This window comes from Camelus bactrianus, chromosome 16 (assembly GCF_048773025.1).
Source record: "Camelus bactrianus isolate YW-2024 breed Bactrian camel chromosome 16, ASM4877302v1, whole genome shotgun sequence".
Lineage (NCBI taxonomy): Eukaryota > Metazoa > Chordata > Mammalia > Artiodactyla > Camelidae > Camelus > Camelus bactrianus.
The window spans coordinates 1,486,751-1,511,234 of record NC_133554.1 but is presented as its reverse complement, the minus strand read 5'-3'; the positions used below and the strand labels follow the sequence as shown (position 1 = coordinate 1,511,234).

General features: G+C 45.2%; 1 long non-coding RNA gene across 6 annotated transcripts in view; it reads left to right on the top strand.

The window, feature by feature from the left end:
* The window catches only part of LOC141573547 (uncharacterized), a 52,787-nt gene that overhangs the window by 1,999 nt on the left and 26,304 nt on the right, over window positions 1–24,484 (top strand). For 2 of the 6 annotated variants that reach the window (XR_012499342.1, XR_012499343.1), the window contains exon 2: window positions 1,415–1,560. The exons of 3 other annotated variants lie outside the window; for them this stretch is intronic. This is a non-coding gene — a long non-coding RNA (uncharacterized LOC141573547). Of the gene's footprint in view, window positions 1–1,414; window positions 1,561–2,954; window positions 3,063–24,484 lie in introns of all 6 variants that reach the window. One more of the 6 variants, XR_012499344.1, reaches the window with a different exon arrangement.

Here is a 24,484-nt window from a genome sequence, read left to right as displayed (position 1 = left end):
CCTTGGCCTGGAGCGCTCAGCTAACTTTCTCATTTGATTCAGTCTCTGCTTAAATGTCACCTCCTTGGAGAAGCCTTCGCTGACCACCATGCCTGAGATAGCAGACCCTGCTCCCCTGCCCTCACCCTGTTTCAGTTCATTGATGTGCATCTGTCTTTCCCATTCACTGTAGCGTCAGGACCTAGTATAGAACCTGGCCAGTAGTAGGTACTCAGTAAATATTTATGGAACGAATGAATGATACTCTCTCAGATACTCTGGTCTTGGCCTGGGCACTGTCCACGTTTGTGGCGTTCTCAGCAGCCACCGTAGTTTGATAATTTTAAAGAGATTCTTGGTGAGGGAAGGAAAGAGGTTGGCATGACCATCAAACTCTCCTTCACCTTCTCCCTTGCCTTCTTTTGGCAGGAAAAAAAAAATGGAGTCCACATGGGGAGACCGTGGTGAGGGGGGAGGATGCCAGTGAACAGGCCTTTGACAGCACCGGGCAAGGGGTGGCCTCCAGCTCGTTCCACGTCTAAACCAGCTCCGCACCGCAGGGTCGCGTGTGCGCCGCAGGCCCGCCGTCCAGTGTCAGCACAGGGTGCTCCTGCCGTCCCGCAGAGGAGCGTTCCCGTGCAGTCCTTCCTGAGCTGGAACGGGGTGGAGTGAAGAAGCAGTCACAGGTGCTGAGGGCTGCCTTCACACGCCACTTTTTCTCATAAAAGCAAAAATCTCCTTTGGATTTCTTCTTAGTGAAAGCAGATACCAACATAGGTCTTTAGTAAAAGCAAAGCGGTGCAAAGCGAGCTTTTGAAAAGCAGGAGCAGCCTGTGTCTAGAATTGCGTAGCAGTGTTTAAGTTGGCTCATAGCTCACCCCTGGGTGTACTGCACTGTCCTTTTCATCCGCTCTAATCCGAGTGATCATTTTAAACTCTGAGCTAGTAAACATTACATAAGGGATTAGACATGAATTGAGATACTGAAGACACTGAATTGAGACATGAATCACGCTACGATTTTTTAAAATGTAGACAACACGCGTAATTCGCTGAGTGAGAACAGAGCAAGAATCAGTGTCACCTACGGCAGCCTGGCCGGAGTAGCAGGCCTGCTTCTCCTGCTGCTGACTAGACGGAGGGTTTCCCTTGTTTTCTTCTTTTTTTAGTGGGTGAGGTAATTAGGTTTATTGATTTCTTTATTCTTAGAGGAGGTGCTGGGGATTGAACCCAGAACCTAATGCATGCTAAGCTTGTGCTCTACCACTTGAGCTATGCCCTCCCCTCTTAAGAAAAATCTGTTGTGATTCTAATGACACAATGACCAAGAGTTTGACTCTCACTAACTCTTGGACCTTTTTTCTATTAATTGAAGAAATCAGTGGATGGCATTTTGATGGGCATGTTTTAAAACCACGTCCAAATTCTTCAACAGAACAAGGTGGTGTGTTTATAAAACTGAAGATAGGACCGCTCCCAAGTTGAAACATTCTCCCTTTGGAGCTCTGGGTCAGGATGTGCTCACTGAGCGAAGCAGCTGCGGGCCAGTGAGAGCACTAGGGCCGGACCCAGGAGGCTGCGGTGAGTGTTCGCACGGCGTTCCTTTCAGGGACCGCAGTAGACGGGATTTGAGGATGCCTGGCCACCACCCTTTTCCTAGCCCTTCCTCCTTTTTCTGTTGTTAATGTTTCTTTACCATGGGTGGTCCCCACCATGACCCCTCCCCATCACAACCTCAGGGTTTCCGCAAGACCGCCCTGGTCACCTGTCTTGTCAGAGTGTCCAGTCTTCCTTGCCGCATGATGGATTCGGGAGTGTGCCCCGCGCCTGACTGGTCAGCCCTCCCTGGGACTTCAGTTAGAACTGTCGTGGAATAGACGTGCTCCCCCCGTGGCATCGCTAGCTCTGGGGTTGCGGTGTTCCTAGAGCCGCCTGGGGCTGACTGGTCGGTACTCCCAGGGGAGTGGCTTGCTGAGGATAAAGCTGATCAGGGGAAGGCAGAGCCCAGAGACAGTCCTGGTGAGATTATTTGTGTCCAGGTAGGGCTTGACGCTAAAAGCACTTCCGTGAAGTTCATCTTCACGGCTCCGCAAGCCAATAATACATTTCCAAATGTTAGGGACCTACAGTTTGAATTGAATTTTTTTGCTGCTTGCTACCAAAAGAGACGTAAACACCATAGAGTGGCCACACTTCACTTAACGATGTCATCCAGGGCCTCAGATTAAATCCACTGCAGAGTGGAAGATCTTAAAGCTTTAAAAAATAGAGGTAATGCTGATGTTTCTCTGCTAGGTAGCATGCAGGGTCTCAGACTGACGCACGCACTGCGGACGCCAGTAATCAGCAAACACTGTTGGGGAGTTGGGGAGAGTTTTATCTGCGGCAAGTCGGGAACTCTAGCCTGGGAGACACAGACTACACGCTGGGGGAGGCTCATAAAGCCACAACTGCACTGTTACGTACGTTGTTTGTCAAGAGTGAGGACTGGACTGGCAAGAGGTGAGGGCAATGGTTAAGCAAGGGTGGTGGAGGTCTGTATGGTGGCACAGTTCCAGAGGGAGACCTGAGGGCCATGAGCTGGCAGCTGGCAGCTGGCAGCAGGTGTTGCTGTGAGAACGGCTGGTGGTGTCCTTGGATGTGGGACGGCTCAGGAAATCCTGGCTGTCAGTGCTGCAGGAGCGTGTCTGAGACCACATCCCCAGAGGGCACCCGGCTCTGTTAGGGGCCTGAACCATAGTTAGTCTGTTTTGATTTTTAAATGATCCTAAGTGTGTCATCACACGGACATAGACATACACATGTAAGTAAGTTTGCGTCTTTTTAAAAATCACATTCAGGAAGTGTCCATGGAGTCTGCTTTATTGAATGTTACCAACAAGAATGATTGAGGATTTTGTCAAATGACTTTTTTTTAGTTTTTTTTTTTTTAGGGGGGGATAATTAGGTTTATTTCTTATTTACTCTTTTGAGAGGCGGTACTGAGGATTGAACCCAGGACCTTGTGTACACTAAGCATGGCGAGCACTTTGGACGACACCCTCCCCCTCGGGGGACGTCTTAAGGCCTGTGTGGACGGCCCTGTAAGTGTCTCCTTCTCTCTGTTATGTGGTGAGTGAGATTAATTGGCTTCCTCGTGTTGAACAGTCCTGATTGTTATGTGCATTATTATGTGCTGTTCTTTTATTGAGCTGCTGGATTCTGTTCATACTTTAAGAATTTTGCAGTGGTGGTGTTTGGCTCAACCAGGGAAAAACCAGCTTTGAAAATATTTTGCTGTTTTGGTGCAATAACCTTAGTGAAAACAAACACCCCTATTTTTCTGATTTGTTGTCTAGGCACCTTTAAAAAAAGTCATTTGGTCCCTGCTCTGCTAAAAGCAAACTGCTGAGTCCCTGTGGTCAGTGGCAGGTCCTGGGGGCAGAGCCACACCCTGCGGGTAGTGGGCTGGGCTCCTGACCCTCCGGGCATCTCTGGGTGAGCCTGGGCCCTGTTACTGCGTCGGAGTCTGAGGAGGGGGTGGGCGGCTGGCTTAGGGGAGTGTTCTGATGAGGACGCCTGGGGTCTGACCAGCCTCGACGCGTCTTGTCCCTGTGGACTTTCCTCGTGGTGACGTGGCCTGTCCTTCCCGTCTTCGGTTTGCCCTGCGGAGGGAACACAGTGTGCGGGACATCCCGTTGCACCATCAGCCACCCGTCAGGTGACGGGACCTTGGACTTTATTCCTTCTCTCCGTGCTCAGGGACGCAGAGGGCCCAGTGCAGAAAATACGCTACGTCTGCAGCTACGGGAACAAGCAGCCTCCAGTGCTGAGTAGCTTTGGCTGCTGCTGCACTTCTAACACAGACTTTAGCGAGTTCTCAGAGACCGCGAGCCCTCCTGCGGCGTCCCCCCCCCCCCCCCCCCCCCGCGCCCTGGAAGCCGCAGCCCTGCGCTCCGTCTTTGCGGCTCCGACTGCCCTGAGCGCTGTGGCTGAGGGCAGTCGTCTGCACGTTGTCTTGTTGTGACTCGATTGTTTCACTTAGTGTAACACCCTCAGGGTTCATCCACGTGGTAGCCTGTGTCAGGATTTCCTTCCGTTTTAAGGCTGAATGATATGCCGCCATATACATGCGCTGCATCCTGCTTGTCTGTCCCCCCCGTGAACACAAGCTTGGTTTGCGGTCCCGTTTCAGCTGTTGTCAGTAGTGCTGCTGCGCGCGTGAGGGTCCTGCGGGCCTGGGTCTCTGCCTCAGTTCTGCCCCGTGTGGGCCCGGACGTGGGGTGCCGGGCCACGTGCAGCCTGCGTTCAGTGCTGTGAGGAGCCGCTGCGCTGTCCTCCACGGTGACGCCCCGCTTTGCACTCCGATCAGCGTCCCATGTCCTCTTCAGCGCTTGCTGTTTTCTGGTCTGCTTTGTTCTGCTTTGTTTAACGATGGCCATCCTAACCGGTGGGCGTGAGGGAGCATCCCAGTGTCGCTTTGTGTTTCCTTAATGACCAGCTGTGCTTAGCACCTTTCCGTGTGCTTCCTGGCCATTTGTGTATGTTCCTTGGAGGTGTGTCTGTCCAGGTCCTTTGTGCAACTTTTTTAACCAGGTTGGTGGTGGTGGTGGTGAGTTTTTGGAGTTCCTTATATATTCTGGACATTAGCCCCTTATTGGATAAATGATTTACAGATATTTTCTCCCATTCTGTGGCTTTCCTTTTTACTTCGTTGATACTGGTTTTTGTTGTTCTGTATATATGTGTGTGTATATATGTGTACATATATTTTTTCAGTTGAAGTATTGTCAGTTTACAGTGTGTCAGTTTCTGGTGCACAGCTAATGCTTCAGTCATCACGAACGTACACGTATTCGTTTTCATAGCCTCTTTCACTGTAAGTCACCACAGGATACTGAGTATAGTTCTCCGTGCTGTGCAGTTTGAACTTGTTTATCTATTTTATATATATCAGTATCTGCAAATCTTGAACTCCCAATTTATCCCTTCCCACCCCCTTTCCCCCCTGGTAACCATAAGTTTGTTTTCTATGTCTGTGAATCTGTTCGTTTTGTAAATACATTCATTTGTCCTTTTTTTTAGATTCCACATATAAGTGATATCATATAGTATTTTCTTTCTCTTTCTGGCTTCCTTCACTTAGAATGACGATTTCCAGGTCCATCCATGTTGCTGCAAATGGCATTACCTCATTCTTTTATATGGCTGAGTAGTATTCCATTGTGTAAATATACCACAGCTTCTTTATCCAGCCATCCATCAATGGACATGCATGCTGTTTCCATGTCTTGGCTGTTGTAACTAGTGCTGCTATGTGATAATGTCTTTTGATGAACAAAATTTTTAATTTTCATGATGTCTAACTTGTCTATTTTTTCTTTTATTGCTTGTGTCTTTGGTGTCATATCCAAGAAATCATTCCCAAATCCAGGGCCATGGAGATTTTGCCTTATGTTTTTTCTTCTAAGAGTTTTATAGTTTTAGGTCTTGAGCCACTTTGAGTTAACTTTTCTATGTAGTGTTAGGTAAGGATCCAGCTTCATTCTTTTACATGTGGTTACCCAATTTCCCCAGAAACATTTGTCAAACAGTCTTGGCATCCTTGTCAAAAAAATCATTTGACCGTATATGCAAGGGTTTGTTTATTCAGTGCCCTTTATTCTGTTCCATTGGTCTGTAAGTCTGTCTTTATGCCAGTAACATACTGTTTTGATTACTGGAGCTTTGCAGTGTGACCCCCCAGCTTTCATATTTTTCAAGATTGTTTTGGGGTGCAGCAGTGGAGGGATATAGCTCAGTGGTAGAGCACATGTTTGGCAGGCATGAGGTCCTGGGTTCAGTCCCCGATGCCTCTGTTAAGGGTGAAAAAAAGATTGTTTTGGCTATTCTGGGTCCCTTGAGATTCCACATGAATTTTAAGTTGGATTTTTCTATTTCTGCAAATAACATCCTTTAGATTTTTATAGAGGTTGGCTTTGAATCTGGAGTGCTTTATGTAGTATTGCCATCTTAACAATAAAAAGTCATCCAGTCCTTGAACGTGGGATGCAGTTCCATTTATTTATGTCTAGTTGAATTTCTTCAAGATTTTGAAAATTTTTGTGCAAGTCTTTCACCTCCTTGATTAAGTTAATTTCTAAGTATTTTTTTTCCTTCTGATGCTTTTGTAAATGGGATTGTTTCATAGCTTCCTTTTCTGATTGTTCACTGTTTGTGTATAGAATGGAAATACAACGTGTGTGTGTGTGTGTGTGACACTGTCTCCTACTACAGGACTGAATTTATTTATTAGCTCTCACAGCTTTCTGTGGAATCGTTAGGGTTTTCCTCACGTAACGTCATAGTATCTTCAGACAGAGATGCTTTCCCTTCTCCCTTTCCAATTTGGATGCCTTTCATTTCTTTTTCTTCCCTAATTGCTCTTGCTGGAAATTCTAATGCTATATTGAGTGGAAGTGGCCAAGGTGAGCATCCTTGCCTTGTTCCTGATCTTAGAGGGACAGTTTCAGTCCTTCACCATTGAGTGTTCCGTTTGCTGAATTTTTCATGTTTGGCTTTTATCATGTTCGGATACTTTCCTTCTATTCCTAGTTTGTTGAGTATTTTTTTAATCACGAAAGGTGTTGCATTTAGTCAGATGCTTTTTCTGCATCAGTTGAGAGAATCGTATGGTTTTTCCCTTCATTTTGCAATGTGGTGTATTACACTGATGGGTTTTCCTATGTTGAACCTCTCTTGCATTCCAGGAAAAATCCCGCTTGATCGTGGTGTATAAGCCTTTGAATACGCTGTGGAGTTTCACTTGCTATTTTGTTGGACGTATTTTTCATTAATGTTCGCAGGGGATGATGGTCTGTGCTTTTCTTTGTCTGTAGTGTCTTTGTCTGGCTTTGGTATCAGGCAATGCTGGTCTCATAGAATGAATTAGGAAATTTTCCCTCCTCAGTTTTTGGGAAAAGTTTGTAAAGATCGGTTACTCTTGAAATGTTTAGTTGTATCCACCAGGGAAGCCGTGAGGTCCAGGGCTGCTTGTCGAGACTGTTTGATTGCATCATTCCGTCTCCTTACTAACTACAGGTCTGTTCACAATTTGTCTTTCTTCGTGATCTAGTCTTGGTAGGTTTGGTGTTCCTAGAACTTTGTCCACTTTAAATAGGCTGTCCGGTTTGGCACCGCACAGTTCATCACAGTGCTCGCTCGGAACCTTTTCTGTTTCTGTAGCGTCAGCCGTGGTGTCCTAATTTTCTTTTCTTAGTTATGTGAGTCTTCCTATTTTTCCTTAGTCCATTTAGCTAAAAGTTTGTCAGTTTTGTTGATCTTATCAGAGAACCAAGTTTTGGCTTTATTAATTTTCTTTATTTTAGTACATTTTCACTTATTTAATTGTCATGATTTACTTAATTTATTATTATACTATATTTTATTATAGCCATCCTAATGTGTGTGAAATATGGTTTTAATTTGCACTTCTAATTAATGCAGATTAATGCTAAGCATCTTTTCATTGGTTGGTTGACCAAAATCTTTCTTTGTAGAAATGTCTGTTCAGGTCCTTTATCCATTTCGGAATTGAGTTGTTTCTCTTTTTGTTGTTGATTTGTAAGAGGTTTTTAATACATTCTGGACCATTATTAGATGTATGGTTTGCAGGTATTTTCTTTCATTCTGTGTGCTGTTTTGTCCCTTTTTGATAGTATCCTCTGTTGCACAAATTTTTTAAAAATGTAGATAAAATTGACATAAAATTATATTAGTGTCAGGTTTACAACATAATGACTTTTTGTATAGATATGTTTTTTATTGAAGTATAGTCAGTTTACCTTGTTTTTCACCATAAGTTACTACAAGATATTGAGTATAGTTCTCTGTGCTGTACAGTTTGAACTTGTTGTGTATCTATTTTATATATATTAGTATCTTCAGATCTTGAACTCCTATTTTATCCTTCCCACCCCCTTCCCCCTCTGGTAACCATAAGTTTGTTTTCTATGTCTGTGAGTCTGTGTTTTGTATATAAGTTTGTTTGACTTTTTTTTTTTTTGAGACTCCATGTGTAATTGATATCATATGGTATTTTTTTTCTCTTTTTGGCTTACTTTAATTAGAATGACAATCTCCAGGTCCATCCATGTTGCTGCAAATGGCGTTATTTTATTATTTATTATGGCTGAGTAGTATTCTGTTGCATAAATATACCACAACTTCTTTATCCAGTCATCTATCAGTGACACTTAGGTTGCTTCCATGTCTTGGCTATTGTAAATAGTGCTGCTATGAACATTGGGGTACATGTACCGTTTTGCATTAACATTCCCCTCTGGATATATGCCCAGGAGTAGGGTTGCTGGATCATATGGTAAGTCTATTTTTTAGTTTTTTGAGGAATCTCCATACTGTTTTCCATAACGGCTGCACCAAACAGTGTAGGAGGGTTTCCTTTTCTCCACAGCCTATCCAGCATTTGTCATCTGTGGACTTTCGAATGATGGCCATTCTGACTGGTGTGAGGTGATACCTCATTGTAGTTTTGATTTGCATTTCTCTAATAATTAGTGATATGGAGCATTTTTTCATTTGCCTATTGGCCATTTTTAATGTCTTCCTTGGAGAATTGCTTATTTAGGTCTTCTGTCCATTTTTGGATTGGGTGGGGTTTTTGTTATTAAGTTGTATGAGCTGTTTTTATATTCTGGAAATTAAGCCCTTGTCAGTTGCATATTTTGCGAATATTTTGTCCCATTCCATAGGTTGTCATTTTGTTTTGCTTATGGTTTCCTTTGCTGTGCAAAAGTTTATAAGCTTAATTAGGTCCCATTTGTTTATTTTTGCTTTTATTTCTATTGCTTGGGTAGACTGCCCTAGGAAAGCATTGCTGAGATTTATATCAGAGAATGTTTTGCCTGTGTTTTCTTCTAGATTTATCATGTCTTGTCTTATGTTTAAGTCTTTACACCACTTGTTTATTTTTGCGTATGTTGTGAGGGAGTATTCTAACTTCATTGATTTACATGCAGCTGTCCAGTTTTCCCAACACCACTTGCTGAAGAGACTGTCTTTACTCCATTGTATGTTCTTTGCCTCCTTTGTCAAAGATTAATCGACCAAAAGTTTGTGGGTTTATTTCTGGGCTCTCTATTCTGTTCCATTGATCCCTGTGTCTGTTTTTGTTTTTTTTTTTAATACCGTGCTGTTTTGATTACTGTAGCTCTGTAGTATTATCTGAATTCTGGGAGAGTTATCCCTCCAGTTTTGTTCTTTTTCTTCTGTATTGCTTTGGCGATTCTGGGTCTTTGTGATTCCATATAAATTTTAGGATTATTTGTTCTAGTTCTGTGAAAAATGTTCTGGGTAATTTGATAGGGATCACTTTAAATCTATAGATTGCCTTGGGCAGTCTGGCCATTTTAACAATATTAATTTTTCCAATCCAAGAACATAGAATATCTTTCCATTTCTTTAAGTCATCTTTAATTTCCTTAGTGTTTTATAATTCTCCACATGTGGGTCTTTCACTTCCTTGGTCAGATTTATTTCTAAGTATTTTATTTTTTTGGACACAATTTTAAAAGGGGTTATGGCTTTACTTTCCTTTTCTGATATTTCATTGTTACCGTAAAGAAATGCAACTGACTTTTGTATGTTAATCTTGTATCCTGCTACCTTGCCAGATTCTTTTATCAGCTCTAGTAAATTTCATGTGGAGCCTTGAGGGTTTTCTATATATAGTATCATGTCATCTGCACGTAATGACACTTTTACCTCTTCTTTTCCAATTTGGATCCCTTTTATTTCTCTCTTGCCTGATGGCTGCGGCTAGGACTTCCAGGACTATGTTGGGCAGAAGTGGTGAGAGTGGGCAGCCTTGTCTTGTTCCAGATTCTAGTGGGAAGGCTTTCAGTTTTTCACTGCTGAATATTATGCTGGCTGTAGGTTTGTCATAAGTGGCTTGTATTATGTTGAGATATGTTCCCTCTATACCCACTTCGGTGAGAGTTTTTATCATAAGTGGGTGTTGAATTTTATCAAATGCTTTTTCTGCATCTGTTGAGGTGATCATGTGGTTTTCGTCCTTCCTCTTGTTGATGCGGTGTTTCACGTTGTTTGATTTGCGTATGTTGAACCATCATGGTGTCCCTGGGATGAAAGCAACTTGATCACGGTGTGTAATCTTTTTTATGTGTTGTTGGATTCTGTTCGCTAGTAGTTTGTTGAGGATTTTTGCATCTATGTTCATCAGTGCCGTTGGCCTGTAATTTTCTTTTTTGGTAGTGTGTCCTTGTCTGGTTTTGGTATCAGGGTGATGGTGGCTTCACAGAATGAGTTTGGGAGTACTCCCTCCTCTTCAGTCTTTTGGAAGAGTCTGAGAAGGGCTGGTGTGCGTTCTTTGTATGTTTGATAGAATTCTCCAGTGAAGCTGTCTGGTCCTGGGCTTTTGTTTGCAGGGAGGCTTTTTATTGCTGATTCTATTTCACATCTACTGATTAGTCTGTTCAAATGATCTATTTCTTCTTGATCCAGTCTTGGTGGACTCTGTGTTTCTGGAAACTTGTCCATTTCTTCTGAGTTGTCCAATCTATTGCCATATAGTTGTTCATAGTATTTTTTTTTATGATTTTTTTGTATTTCTGTGGTGTTGGTTGTAATGTCTCCATTTTCCTTTCTTATTTTATTTGATCCTCTTTCTTTTCTTCTTGGTGTGCCTGGCCAGAAGTTTGTCAATTTTGTTTACTGTTCCAAAAAACCAGCTCTTGGTTTGATTGATTTTTTTCTGTTGTTTTTTTAAACCTCTCTTTTATTTATTTCCTCCCTGATCTTTATTATTTCCTTCCTTCTGCTGACTTTGGTTTTGTTTGTTGTTCTTTTTCTAATTCTTTTAGGTGGGAAGTTAGGTTGTTTATTTGAGATTGTTCTTGTTTTTTGAGGAAGGCCTGTATCGCTGTGAACCTCCCTCCTGGGACTGCTTTTGCTGCGTCCCATAGATTTTGTGTGGTTGTGTTTTCATTGTCTTTTTTTTTTTTTTTTTTTTAATTTCTCCTTTGATTTCATCATTAACCCATTGGTTTCTCAGTAGCCTGTTGTTTAGGCTCCATACTGTTGTTTTTTTCTCATTTATGTTTTTCTGTGGTTGATAACGTAATGATTTGATATTTGTGTATACTGTGAAATGATCACAGTAAGTCTAGTTAACATATATTACCATACAAATTTTAGTGATGAAAAATTTTAAGATTTACTGTCTTAGCTACTCGCATTCAGTACAGTGTGATTAACTCTAGTCCCCATGGTGTACATGACATCCCCATGACTCGTTCGGTTTTTTTGCAATTGAGTTCTTGCACAAGTTTTTAATTTTGATGAAATCCACTTTATTTTTGTTGTTGTTGTTATTGTTGTGCTTTTGGTGTCATGTCTGAGAATCAATTTCCAAAATTGTCAAAAAAAATTAAGTGCTGTTGGAATATAAAAATATTACAGAAGAAATAAAAACTAAATAGAAGACAGTGCATTTTTCCATCTGACGGGTTAGGTGGCCCAGAAGTCATCGCACCTGCAGGGGAGGCAGAAGTTTACTTCCACCCTCTTAGAGTTTTTTATCTGGGCCTGAGAATTAAACTGATATTAAGGCAAATTAACAGGAGGAAAGTGTACACATTTGTGTAATTTTTATGTGACATGGGAACTCTCATAAGGAAATGAAGATGCAAAGATGGGGCAAAATCCACACGTTTTCATGTGAAGTTAAACAGAGAGACAGTTGTGGGAAAGTATCTAAACTGTGTGGAGAGGCTAAAGGAAGGTGAGAATTATTTTGCAGGGTCTGTTCGTATAGAGGTCTCTCAGCTTCAGCTCCCCTCCGAGGCACATTTTCTCCTGGTACAGGAATGGCATCTTTCACACATGAGCTTTTATGTCCTCTCTTCAAAAAGAAAGTGATCTTCTAATGCCTTTCCAACAACGACAGCAAAAAATCTGCTTTTTCAAGTACCTTTAGTTCAGAATAATCCTGTGCCAAAGCAGTGCATTTGGGGTGGCATCTTCCGGTGGCGTCTTTCTTCCCCTGTGCTCCCACCGTGGAACGTGCTCAAGAAGCTTCGCAGTCCAGAAGCGGGGCTGGCAGGTTGTCACTGAGCTCGCCACACTGGTCTGTTAGTCTGGAGCACGGGTCAGTGCCGTTTACCTGTTGTGTCTTACTCCGGAGGCAGCGGTGCAGGTGGGAGTCCGTGTCCAACAATCTGGATTTGAACGTGGAGCATCTTCAGATCGTGGAATGAGGATGGCAGGTGTAATTGGATGAATCTCCTGGTTTGCAGTTTGAATGTCTCTGTCGATGGAATTGAGTGTTGTAGTGAATTTTCTTAGCGACCCACACGGCAGCAGGTGTGAAGGCTGCCCATACGTGGCTGGTTGTGGCGATTTCTCTGAAGGTTGTGTCATGTGATCCAGCTTTAGCTTCTAGTGTTTCAGGAAGAGGACAGTCTCAATTCTTAGTGATTTCAGGTTTGAACAGTGGAACCATAATTGGAATTGTTAGTTTGGGCAGTTGTGGCTAGATGTTGGAGGAAGCTAGAATAATCAGGATCCAGTCCAGTTTACAAGTAGGTAACAAAACATCAAAGAAAACAGACAGGGCTGTGATCTGATAACCACAGTGGGGTGTGTGACCATTCTCTATGGAAACATAGTTTTCTCCCTACAGTCACCTTACTTTTCTCAAATGAAATCATTGTAAGACTAACTTGTTTGTAAGATAAGTTTAGTCTAGTTATCCTGGCCTGATTATTTACATAAACACAGCAAGAACAGAGATTTATCATATGGGTTCTTTTCACGTCGCCCTTGTTGGAACGTCTAATGAGGAATGAGGATTGGACCCTCAAGAGCCTTTCAAGTTTAGGCTGACAAGCCAGACATTTACCACCAGACTTCACCTGTGCACCTGTAGACTTGGGTGAATTCCTTTCTTCTTGAGGTCCCCAGTATATCTTAAGTTTCCTGAGCCTGCCAGGAAGTGACCACCCTTACTCACCTGTAAGCCTGAGAATTCTATAAACAAGACACTAGGCCAGGATTTCAAGGGATTTTATATGCGTTGGCTCTGCAGAGTCAGCGTTAGTTCCTTAAATCTGTCTGATCATGTCTGATTCTGTGTACATGTAGGTCAAATGGGATGTTGTAGTAAAAACCTCGGTAATAAACCAATTTTTCCAATGTTGTGCTGTTACAAGGAGAACAGAGTCTTAATGAACCTAAAACAAATATACTGCCGTAGAAATGAGAATATTCACTAAGAGCTTCTGAGTCCTGGAGGGATCAGGTAGAGAGAAAAGATGCATGTTTCAATTTTTATTTTGTTTAATTTTGTTTTGTTTTTTTCATTTTTGAATTTTACTTTTTAATTTATTGACTTTATGCACACACAATTTTCACATATTTCCCAGTATACCTATACTTGGCATTTTTAAACCTAATATTATGAACATTTCCCTATATTTCATGCATTTCTATAATTTAATTTTTATTTTAAATAGTGTAATCTATTAAATTGTGGTGAGTTGTAGATAGCTTAAGAAAAAGAGGGGGGAAAGTTTCCATAAATCTGGAAAACAAAATATTAAAGGACCAACAGTGCTTCAAACAAAAAGTGCAAAAATTATAATCACCCACATCAGTTCACTCTGTCACATGTAATTTTTACTTTGCTCTATCTTGGGTTAGCAGTGTTATGAATCAGTTTCTTGATTAGAGTTCTAGAAATTCTTACCCAGGTCAGTAATACGATCTTAAAGTTACCAGAAACCGATATTCTTGAGTACCTGTCAGGGTCCTTTCCATGCCTCTCCTTGAGGATGAAGCAACCCCTGTAACTGTGAATGCTTTCAGAGAAGCATCAGAGGTAAAAACTGTCAGTGACAAAAGACGTAAAAATAGCCATGGTTAAAGATTCGGTGAGGAGTCACAATTTTAAACGATAGATGCAATTGGCAAGGAAGTTTGACAAGGAAATGTGACATACAACATTTTAAAGTAATAATTGGAATTATGACTGATGATTTAGACAGTAAAGATATTGCCAAATTGAGAGTTGGACTTCATTAAAATTAAAAACTGCTCTGAGAAAAGCACTGTTAATAGAATGAACAGACAAGGCCTAGGAGAAAATCTTTGTAAAAATATATCTGAAAAAGAACTGGTTTCCAAGATATACAAAAGAAAGGACACTTGAAGTTCATCAACATGAAAACAACTCAATTAAAAACGGGCAGAAGATCTGAGCAGAGATCTTGCCTCAGAACATGGACAGACGGTGAATGAGGGGGTGCGATAGGAAAAGACTTCAAGAAACTGCAAGTTAAGACAGCGAGACACCACTGCGTACCTATCAAAGCGGCCCGGACCGGCGTACTGACAGCACCCAGTGCTGTGGAAGCTGTGGAACGACAGAACTCTCATGCCCTGCTGGCAGGACCCCAGGCTGGGGTGGCCACTTTGGAAGAGTCTGACAGGTTCTTACAAAGCCAAGCGTAGGCTGAGCATGTTGTCCAGGGCTCATGGCACAGTTGTTTACCCAGATGAGCTGAAAACTTGCATCTACACAACAAAACTTGCACACAGATGTTAATAGCAGCTTTGTGCTTAATTGCCCAGACTTGGAAGCAGCCTTCAGTCAGTGAGTGGAAAGACAAACTGCCCTACATTCGTGCAGCGGGGCTCTACTCCGCGGTGAAAAGGAAAGGGCTGTCAAGCCATGAAAAGACCCGGAGGAACCGTGAGTTCGCGTCACTGCGTGAAGGCAGGCGGTCTGAGGAGGCTCCGTGTTGTGCATGTGACTGCAGCTGGGCGACAGGAGGGGCGGCAGGGCGCGGAGAGGCCTCCCCGTGGCTGCCGGGGCGGGGCAGAGGGCGTTTCTGACTCCGCACGGTACTGTCCTGGCAGGTGCCCCGCACACATCTGCCAACAAAAGCCATGGCACTGGGGGTTGCAAAGACTCAACCCCGGTTGACTCACTGTGGAATTTAGTTAATAATAATATAGCAATATTCATTCAGTGATTGTAACAGATGTATTACTCTAATGCACAACGTTAGTAATAGAAGAAACTATATGGGTGTGTGGCGGGCGGCATTTATCAGAACTGTACTTCCTGTGAAATTTTTCTGTAAACCGAAAACTGCTCTAAAAACCATCTGCTTTTAAGATGGGTTGAGGCTCTGCATCAGCATGCCTCTGAAGGCAACATGAAAGGGGACAGTAAGCGCACGCGTGAAGATGCTCAGTACCTTAGCCATTCGACGCGCACAGTGAAAACTCAAGGAGACGCCGTGCGCACGAGGTGGCAGTGAGGAAAGCACACCCGCACAGGTAACAGCCAGTGTTGGCACAGATTTGGAGAGAGGGTGTGGCCGCTGCGGAAGACAATTTCACAGCTCCTGAAAAGGTGAAGCAGAGTTCCTGTGTGACCTGGGTATGCATCCAAGACAGCAGAAACTTCTCCGTGAATGCTCCTAGCAGCACTACTCAAAGTAGCCAAAACCCGTGTAAGAAAATTCCTGCCACATCACCAGGTGACCACTGAGGTGCTGGACCAGAGACTCTGGCCGTACACAGTAAAGAATACTGTTTTAACAAAAGTAGTTTTAAAAAGTAAACAACCATCCAAAAAAAAAGTCCTGTCTAAGTGCTGGGAGTAGAGAGTGTCCGGTAACAGAACTGCCAGATTGTAATAGTAAAAATTCCTAATTTTCAACGCAAAATTACTAGGCATGCAGGAATCGAAAGTGTATGGTCCCTTCACAAGAAGAAAAGGCTCGTAGACACCGTGCCTGAAGGAGCTCAGACGGTGACCTTCCTTGAGAAATACTCCAACGCAGAGTCTTCAGTATGTTCAGAGGACTAAAGGAGACCACGAGCGTGGCGTCCCGACAAGTGAAGAATACCGATAAGACAGGAAGTGTGGGAGCCAGATAGAAATCCTGGAGCTGAGTAATGCCGCAGCTTGGTGGGTGTAGGAGCAGACGGCAGCAGGCTGAAGACAGAGTCACCAAACTTGAAGGAAGGACTCTTCGGGCACAAACGATGTGACACCAGCTGAGTTTTCTTCAGCTCGGTTCAGTTCTGACACCAGCCAGCTGGAGTCAGCCTCCGACCCCACAACTAACGGGCAGCGTCCTCAGCAGGCTGCACTTCCTGCAGATCCCAGCCACCAGTGGGCTCCCAGGACATCCACCGACTGCCCAGCCGGCTGTCAGGTCAGCACGTGCCGCAGCCTCCTCCGGGCTGCAGCTGGCCAGGACGTGTCACAGAACTCGTTGGAAATGCTGTACTGACGGCTATGCGTCTTACAAAGGATACAGCCCAGGAGCTGCTGGGTGGAAGACTCGCAGGAGGCAGTCTGGGGGCCACAGATGGCGCGGAGCTTCCGGCCCCCTCCCCCAGGAGCCTGGCCCGTCACCCTCCCGGCTGACCGAGTGTTCCCCAGCCAGGAAGCTCCTTTGTGTCTTCTCGTCCAGGTTTTTTATATGGAGTTTTATTACATGCACATGTTTTTTTTCTTTTATCTCATTTATTTTTTATGTATTTTTATTGAAGTATAGTCAGTTTAAAATGTGTTCATTTCTGGTGTGCAGCCCAGTACTTCGGTCGTATGGGAACACGTTCTCATATTCTTCTTCGCCATAGGCTGCTACAAGCGACTGAATTCGGTGCCCCGTGCTGTGCAGTGTGAACTTACTTATCTTACGTTCATAGGGTTGATCGCACCGCTGGCCCCGTGACAGCTCAGTCTCCAGCCCTTCTCCCTGCCCTGAGGGCTGGGGCGGGGAGGCTGAAACTGCAACCTTCTAAATACGGGGCTGGCTTTTCTAGTGACCAGCCCCCATCCTGAAGCTCTCTGAGGGTCCCACCACGTGCCACCTCATAATGCAGACACGCCTGTCACTCGGGATTCCAAAGGTTCTCAAAGCTCCATGCCAGGAACTGGGGGTCAAAGTCTAGACATACTCTTAACTGTATCAGAATAGGTCAACAGAGGTTATCCAGCGTGAGGGGAAAGAGGATAGACTGAAGACTAAAGACGACTAAGCCGACCCCGTGAGGACAGCGGGCCAGCAGAGCCCCGTCCAGCATCGCAGCGGGTCTGCGGCGAGGGTGCCGGCGGAGATGAGACGGGAGCTTGGAAGAGAAGTCAGAACCCGCCCAAAGCGGTGGAGCACAGGGGTCTGCAAATCAGGTGGCCTCAGCCAGCCCAGAGCAAGACAGAGTCAGAGACCACGCCGAGACATAGTCAGACTGTCCGAAGACAAAGAACTGTGCAGGCAGGAGAGACGTGACTGGCCGTGTAGACAGGAAGCCTCAGGGGCGTTGACAGCCACTCTCCCAGCGAGTGCCACGGAGGCCAGCGGCTGGGGGACGTGTTGAAGGTGCTGGGGAAGGAGCTCTGTATCTGGAGAGCTATCCAGATAGAGCTCTGTATCTGGATATCCAGCTATCCAGGAAAGAGCTCTGTATCTGGATATCCAGCTATCCAGGAACAGCAAAACACTCCCGGATGAACGAGAGCTCGGGGCTCTGTCACTCGTAGGCCCCGCTGCGAGAGATGCTGCGGGGGTCTCAGGTTGGAGCGAGCGGCCCTGGGTAGTGACGCAGAGCCGCAGGGGAGCGACGGTCGCGGACGCAGGTGACTGCGGCGTTAAGTGTGAAAGGCAGTGTTGCTGTGTCTGCTCTGCTCTTGTTCTGGTATAATTTAAAAGATAAACGCATCAAAGTAGCGCTACAAACATGCGCTAACAGGCACACCGTGTGTGAAGGTGTGGTTCGTGGCAGTTACAAGGAGGGGGCTCTGCTGTTCAGGGGCCGCCTGCGTGTAGAGGCAGACCTGGGGGCCCCTGCGGCTTTGGTTCCGAACGCCTCTGGGAAGTGGATGGCACAGAGCTGGGGCTCACGGAAACTTCTTGTTTCTGTGTGCACGAAAGTTGTGTTTACACAACGCTGTGCTCTTGTAAGTGTGTGATAAGCAGTAGTGTGTCTGAAGAAAACTTACGTACCTGAGTTTTAACATCCTTTATTGCTAAATAAATGCCAAAAGAATTACAGTAGTGACATCAGAGATCACCGTGACAAACACAGCAGTGATTTGTAAAGTTGAACATGTTGTGGGAACTACCAGCACGGTTCGCAGAGGCGGCAGGCGGGCCGGCGCTGTGGGAAGTGCCACTGGCAGGCTTGGCAGACCCGGGCCTGCGGCGGTTCAGGTTTGTATTGCTTTGTTTTCACATTTTGTGAGTTTTCAGGTTTTCCTTCTGTCACTGATTTCGAGGTTCATTCTGTCCTTGTCGTGGAAGATACTGTGTGCTGTGTCTGTCTGTCTACTGTGTGCGGTGTCTGTCTGTCTGGTGCGTGGTCATTGGGTCTATCTATTTATTGTTTTTTTTCTTTTGTTAAATGGAGCTGCTGGGGCTTGAACCCGGGACCTTGTGCGCACTAAGCATGCGCTCTACCATTCGATCTACACCCTCCCCCGCGCCTGATACCAGTCTTTTTAGCTAAGAATTGTCCTAAGGCCTGACTTGTGATTTATCCGGGAACACACCCCGTGTGAACTAGGAAAGAGCGTGTATCCTGCCACGGCTGGTGCAGGATGGGTGTCTGTCAGGTCTGTGGGTGGTTCGTGTCCCTCCCTGGTCCAGAGAAGCAGTCACAGGGGAGACTAGAAGCCGGTTTGACACAAACAACAAAGCAACGCTTAGAGTGCGCGGTGAGAGCAGTTCCCGCAGGGGCGTCCCGGCTGCGAGTGTCCGTGTTGGGAACGTGAAAGTCCTCGAGGCCGCGGCCTCGCTTCGCCCCTTGGGGACCAGGGGAAGCGAAGGCCTGAGGAGGGAGGAGGCCGTGCAGGCCAGAGTCCAGGCGGGCAGACAGCAACTGTGCAGCCAGCAAAACCGCAGGTTGCTGCTTTGAAGAGAGAAGACTTGACAGACCCTTAGCTAGACTGACTATGAGAAAAAGAGAAGAGACACAATCAGATCAGATATGAAGGTAGGGACATTGCTCTTGATTGACCTTACAGAAATAAAGATCATTTTAAGAGAACACTGTGAACAATTTTATGCCAACAAATTAGATAATTTAGATGAAACAGAAAAATCCCTGGGACAGACCAACTACCAAAACTGACTCAAGAAGAACAAAGTCTGAGGGGACCTGTAACAGGTAAAGAGGTTGATTCAGGAAGGAAACAGACTCGCATTAAAAGAAAAAGGACCGAATGGCTGCACTGGTGAGTTCTACCAAACGCTTAAGGAAGAGTTGACACCCGTCCTTCTCGAAGTCTTTGAAGAGAACAGAAGAGGATGGAATCCCTCCTAAGTGATCCTGTGAAGCCATTGTTACCCTGGTATCAAACCAGACTGAGGCATCACGAGAAGACTGCAGACCAGTGTTCTTTACGAACATTGACGCAGAAACCCTCCGCAGAATACTAGCAAACGAAACCCAGTAGCGTGTTGAAAACATACACCATTTACTAAGGGAGGTTTATCCCAGAAATGCAACGTACAAGAATTAATCAATACACCACATTAACAGAACGAGGGGGGAAAACCCCGCACAGTCATCTCAACTGATGCAGAAAATGCATTTGACAAAATTCAGTACCTGTTTACGGTAAAAAAAAAAAAAAAAAGCAACACTCAACCATCTAGGAGTGGAAGGAACTTCTGATGTGTCCCCTGCCCCCGGGGAACCGCCTGCTCTCCTGCAGAACTGGTATTCGGAGAGCTCTGCTGGGGTGGGCGGGGGTTTGCGCTTTGTCTGTTCTGCCCCAGGGCTGCCAGGCTTCAGGCATCTGTCCATTTTACAGATGCATGTTTAGTAAATAAGGATGTCCTAAGCAATCATTGCTAGCGTTTGTTTCTGCTTTGCTGTAAGCAGTTTGCTGAAGAGCTTGCGCGAATCCTCTCGTGTAATGGTCCCTAAAATGCTGTGGGGTAGGGAGTACATTGTCCACACTTTTCAGCTGAGCAAACTGAGAAAGTGAGGAACTTGTATAAAGACACGGAGCTAAGAACTGATGGAGTCAGTATTTGGAGTCTTCCTCTGAGCACAAGTGCCAGACTCTGGGGACCGTGGTAAATCTTACTGTTTTCTTAGTAACGGCACTGGCTGAGATGACCTAGAAACTTGGGTGAAAGGAGGTCAAGTTAAGACTACAGGTAATCCTACATGCCTGTGGCATTTAGATCACTGACATTTATAATTCTGGAACAGCTACTAAGACTAATTGAGACAGAAAAACGTTCAGTAATTTTCCAGAGATCTATTTCTGGCTCTACCGATCAACACCACCTATTTCCTAAGAAATTCTGCCCAAGTAGTAGAGTTCAGTGTTTCACTTGACGCTTGATCTTAGAACTGTGCTGTATGAACCAGGGAGCAGCCAGGGAGACGGGGCGGGGAGCAGAGGTGTGCAGACCTCTTCCCGTCTGCTTCTCCAGGGGTGGCCTCCCCAACGCTGCTGTCCCTGCATGCGGCGCCCGAGCTCGAAGTCCACAGGGCAGGCTGCGGGCCCCAGGCCGGGCTGGGAGGAGGGACGGAGACGCCTGTTGGTTCTGTTGCCTTTGACCCCGGGGACAGAGGCAGAGAGCTGAGCACGTGTGGCTCAGGGCAGGGGAGCCAGGGGCAGGGGTGGCGCCGCCACGTGGCCCGGTGAGGGGAGGCGCCGCGCACACTGACACGGGTGTCCCCACGCTCTGCCTCTGCGCGCTGGTCGCGCTCCTCGGCATTCAGGCTTGCTGCTGGGGTGTTTTCACTACCTTGAACGTGATTTTTTTTTTTTTTTTTTGCCGGTTTCTAACTGGTAACTGATGGTGTGTGGGAAAGCCGTTGGTGTTTGGAAGTTGACCTTGTCTTCTGACAAGTTCTGTGGAACCTCTTGTTCACTCAAGTGATTAATTGTTGAGCTTTTCCGCATTTTCTCAGTGGCGAAATGCTTCCGTAACAAGCTGTCCTCTCCTTTGGTTTTGCCTGTTCTTTTCTCTTTCCTAAATGGAGCCGTTCTTACATACTCTTCTTCCTTATTTATTTTATTTTATAAATAAATAAAAAATTTAACACCTCTATTGTGGTACAGTTCCTGTACAGTAAACTACATGTATTTCAAATATACAGTTTGATGAATTTTGATACATGTCTACACCCATGAAACCACCACCACAATCACGACGGCTAACATTTCCATCACTCCCCCGGACGTGCAAGTTTAGAATCCCCTATTTATCTTTTCTCACCCCCATACCCCTCTGGTAACTATAAGTTCTCTGTGTCTGTGAGTCTGTTTTTGTTTGGGAGTTAAATTCGTTTGCGTCCTTTTTTTTTAGATTCGATACGTAAGCAATATCATATGGTGTTTTTCTTTCTCTGTCTGACTGACTTCACTGAGAATGACAATCTCCAGGTCCATCCATGTTGCTGCAAATGGCAGTGTTTTATTCTGTTTTATGGCTGAGTAGTATTCCGTTGTATAGACATACCACAGCGTCTTTATCCAGTCATCTGTTGATGGACATTTAGGCTGTTTCCATGTCTTGGCTGTTGTAACTAGTGCTGCTGTGAACATTGGGGTGCAGGTGTCTTTTCGAATTATAGTTTCCTCTGCATGTGTGCCCAGGAGTGGGACTGCTGGATCACATGATAGCTCTATTTTTAGTTATTTAAGGAGCCTCCATACTGTTCTCTATAGTGGCTGCACTAAACTGCATTCCCACCAGCAGTTTAGTGGTGGGAATTTCTCCCTTTTCTCCACAGCCTCTCCAGCATTTATCGTTCGTGGACTTTTGATGATGGCCATTCCGACTGGTGTGAGGTGATACCTCATTTGGATTTAATTTGCGTTTATCTGGTAATTAGCACTGTTGAACATCTTCTCATGTACTTGCTGGCCAGCTGTCTGTCTCTTGTTCCTTATTTCTTTAACCTGGCTTTACGTTTGTGAAATCCACCCATGTTAGTGCACATGTCCGAAATTCATCATTCTCTCTTCTGTGTAGGGTCCCACTGAGTGCGGACACCACAGTTATCTGTCCCACCGCAGACAGGCTGTGGGGTTACCCTGTTTGGGGCTGTTACAGCCAGTGCTGCAGTGACTTCCCGTACGGGCACACGTGGACAGCTTTCTCTGGAGGCTGCACCTAGCAATGGAATTAGTGAGTCATAGGCTTTATTTATTTATCTTCAGTTTTACTAGGTAACACAAACTGCCTTCCAGAGTGGTGGTGAAAGTTAACACTCTCGCTAGTAGTGTGTGAGTCCCTGTTATGTCACATCCTTGACAAACTTGAAGTTGCTTTAATCATTAACTTGGGGTATCTGTTAGCTGCCTAGTTGTTTGTTTTTCCTGATTATAAAAGTAAAGCATTTTTTTTCAATAAATACAGGAAAGTATAGAGAAGTAAAAACTATCTGTGACACCGTCACGCAGCAGTTGTGTGCTGTATACTTTGAGACTTTTTTCTTTGTATATACTCACAGAGTTGGTTCCCAAACTCTGGGCCAAGATGCTGTGGGGACAATAGTGAATTCACAGGCACATTTCAGGGTATTTTAAAATTTCAGGGGAAACAGAATGAGGCTTGATGCCTGTCAGACTCCATGCGAGCTCTCAGCTGAAGGTACATTCACGGTGCTAACAGCAGAATGCAGTGTGTACTTTTTAATGATACCGTGTCTTTGTGAAACCAGGTTTTTGGCATTTGCTGTGATGAAAAGTCACTGTGTGAAAGTCAGTGTGAAACAGCCAGTGTGGAAGATGAGGGTGGCAGTGCCCAGACTGACTTGAGTGTTTGTGAAGTTGTGCAGGGGCCAGCCAGTGCAGGCGCCATAGTGGTGGTTATTGAAGAATGAAACAAAAAATACTGGGTTTTTTCCCCAATTTATGTACACTATTTAACCCCCTATTAAGTTGCTGGGTGTAAGTGAGTGAGTTGCTCAGACCTAACCGCTACACAGGCACTGCTTTTGGCCTAGGGGCGCCGTGAAGAAGACACTGAAACAGTAAAGGTGCCGTGAACCAGGAAATTTTGGGAGCCTCTGTCATACAAACTTAAAAAAAAAAAGGAATCTGAGATCACATAGTGACACTCTGGCTCTCAAAGTGTCAGGGGACCGTCACCAAACTGTGAGTCCCTGCTTGGGGTCAGCGCAGATGGAGGGATCTGGTGTGGTCTTTGTTGCCGCCTGACTCTTCGTTTCTGTGAGAAATGCTGCCTCGAAAAGTTCCTGAATACTTCACGGCCTTAAACACATTCTCCTGGGGCATGGAGGGCAGTTCTTTATAAGGAAATAACTTTGGTGGTGGTCGGTAAAAACGACACAGATCTATTCTTTAAAACGTAAGTAATACACAGCCGTGCAAAGCAAAGGGAGAAAATCCCAGACGCCCCCGGAGAGGCAGCTGTGCTGACTGCCGACGCCGGTGGCCGTGACGGCGGGCGCGGCTCGTGCGCGCGCGGGAGGGTGGGCGGTAAGTGCGTGGGGGGGGGGCGTTCGGTTCACCCTTGAACCCAGTGGGCGAGGAGGACTAGGGTGAAACTGGATTCCTGAATTTCACGTGAGGTTTCATAAGAAGAGGCGGGTTTTAATTAAAATACCAATTATTGAAAAACAAAGTTACTTTAAAAACAAGCAGTCGAAGCTTGTTTGCACCACAGGTCTCAGCCTCACACAGGATTTGTTGATGTGAAGACGTAGGAGATTAGGGGCTTCACACTTTATCCCGCTTCCCCTTCCCCTACCTCCTGGCTTTCAGAAAGCGTTGCTTCCCGTTGTCAGGACTCAGTGACGCTGAGGTCTGCTCTGCGATCACAGTTCAGTTGCTTGTGAGCCTTGTTCCCTCGTTCCTGCATGGCTGGCCCGCCTACCAGCGAGCCCAGTTCTTGAATGGTTTTGATTCATGTTCTCAATCACAATGAGTTCTTTTGCACACATAAAAAAAAAAAAAAACTAGGGGTGCTGGGTTGCTGCATGTCGAGGACATTTATATGCGGCTTCATTCAGCATCCGAGGGACGGGTGGCCCCGGCTTGGTTTTCCTGCCTCCGAACTTCACAGGCGTTGCTGTGCTGTCTGCTAGAAACTAATGCAGCCATGTGGAGAGCCCAGAGCCGCCCCGACTGTTTCCTTTGTAGGTGATTTGCCCCTCCTTCCTAAAGGTCGAGAAGTCACCCATCAGAGAACACCGCTGTCCTCTGGCTGCACCTGGGGACTGACCTGTCTGTGCCGGGCACCTGTGGTCGCACTTCATGCTGCAGCGTGTTTGAGTACTTTTCTCCTCCATTTGTTCTGTTCCTTTTTCCAAAAACAGCAGTATGTACATTGGCATTAATTTTTCTGCCTTTCATCTTTTTTGTTGTGCTACAGTATACAGAGCATAAGAAGCCACGTTAGTCGTTTTTAAGTGTAGACTTCAGTGGCGTTAAGTACATTCAGAATGTCGTCCAGCTATCACCGCCATCCATCTCCAGACCTTTCTCACCATC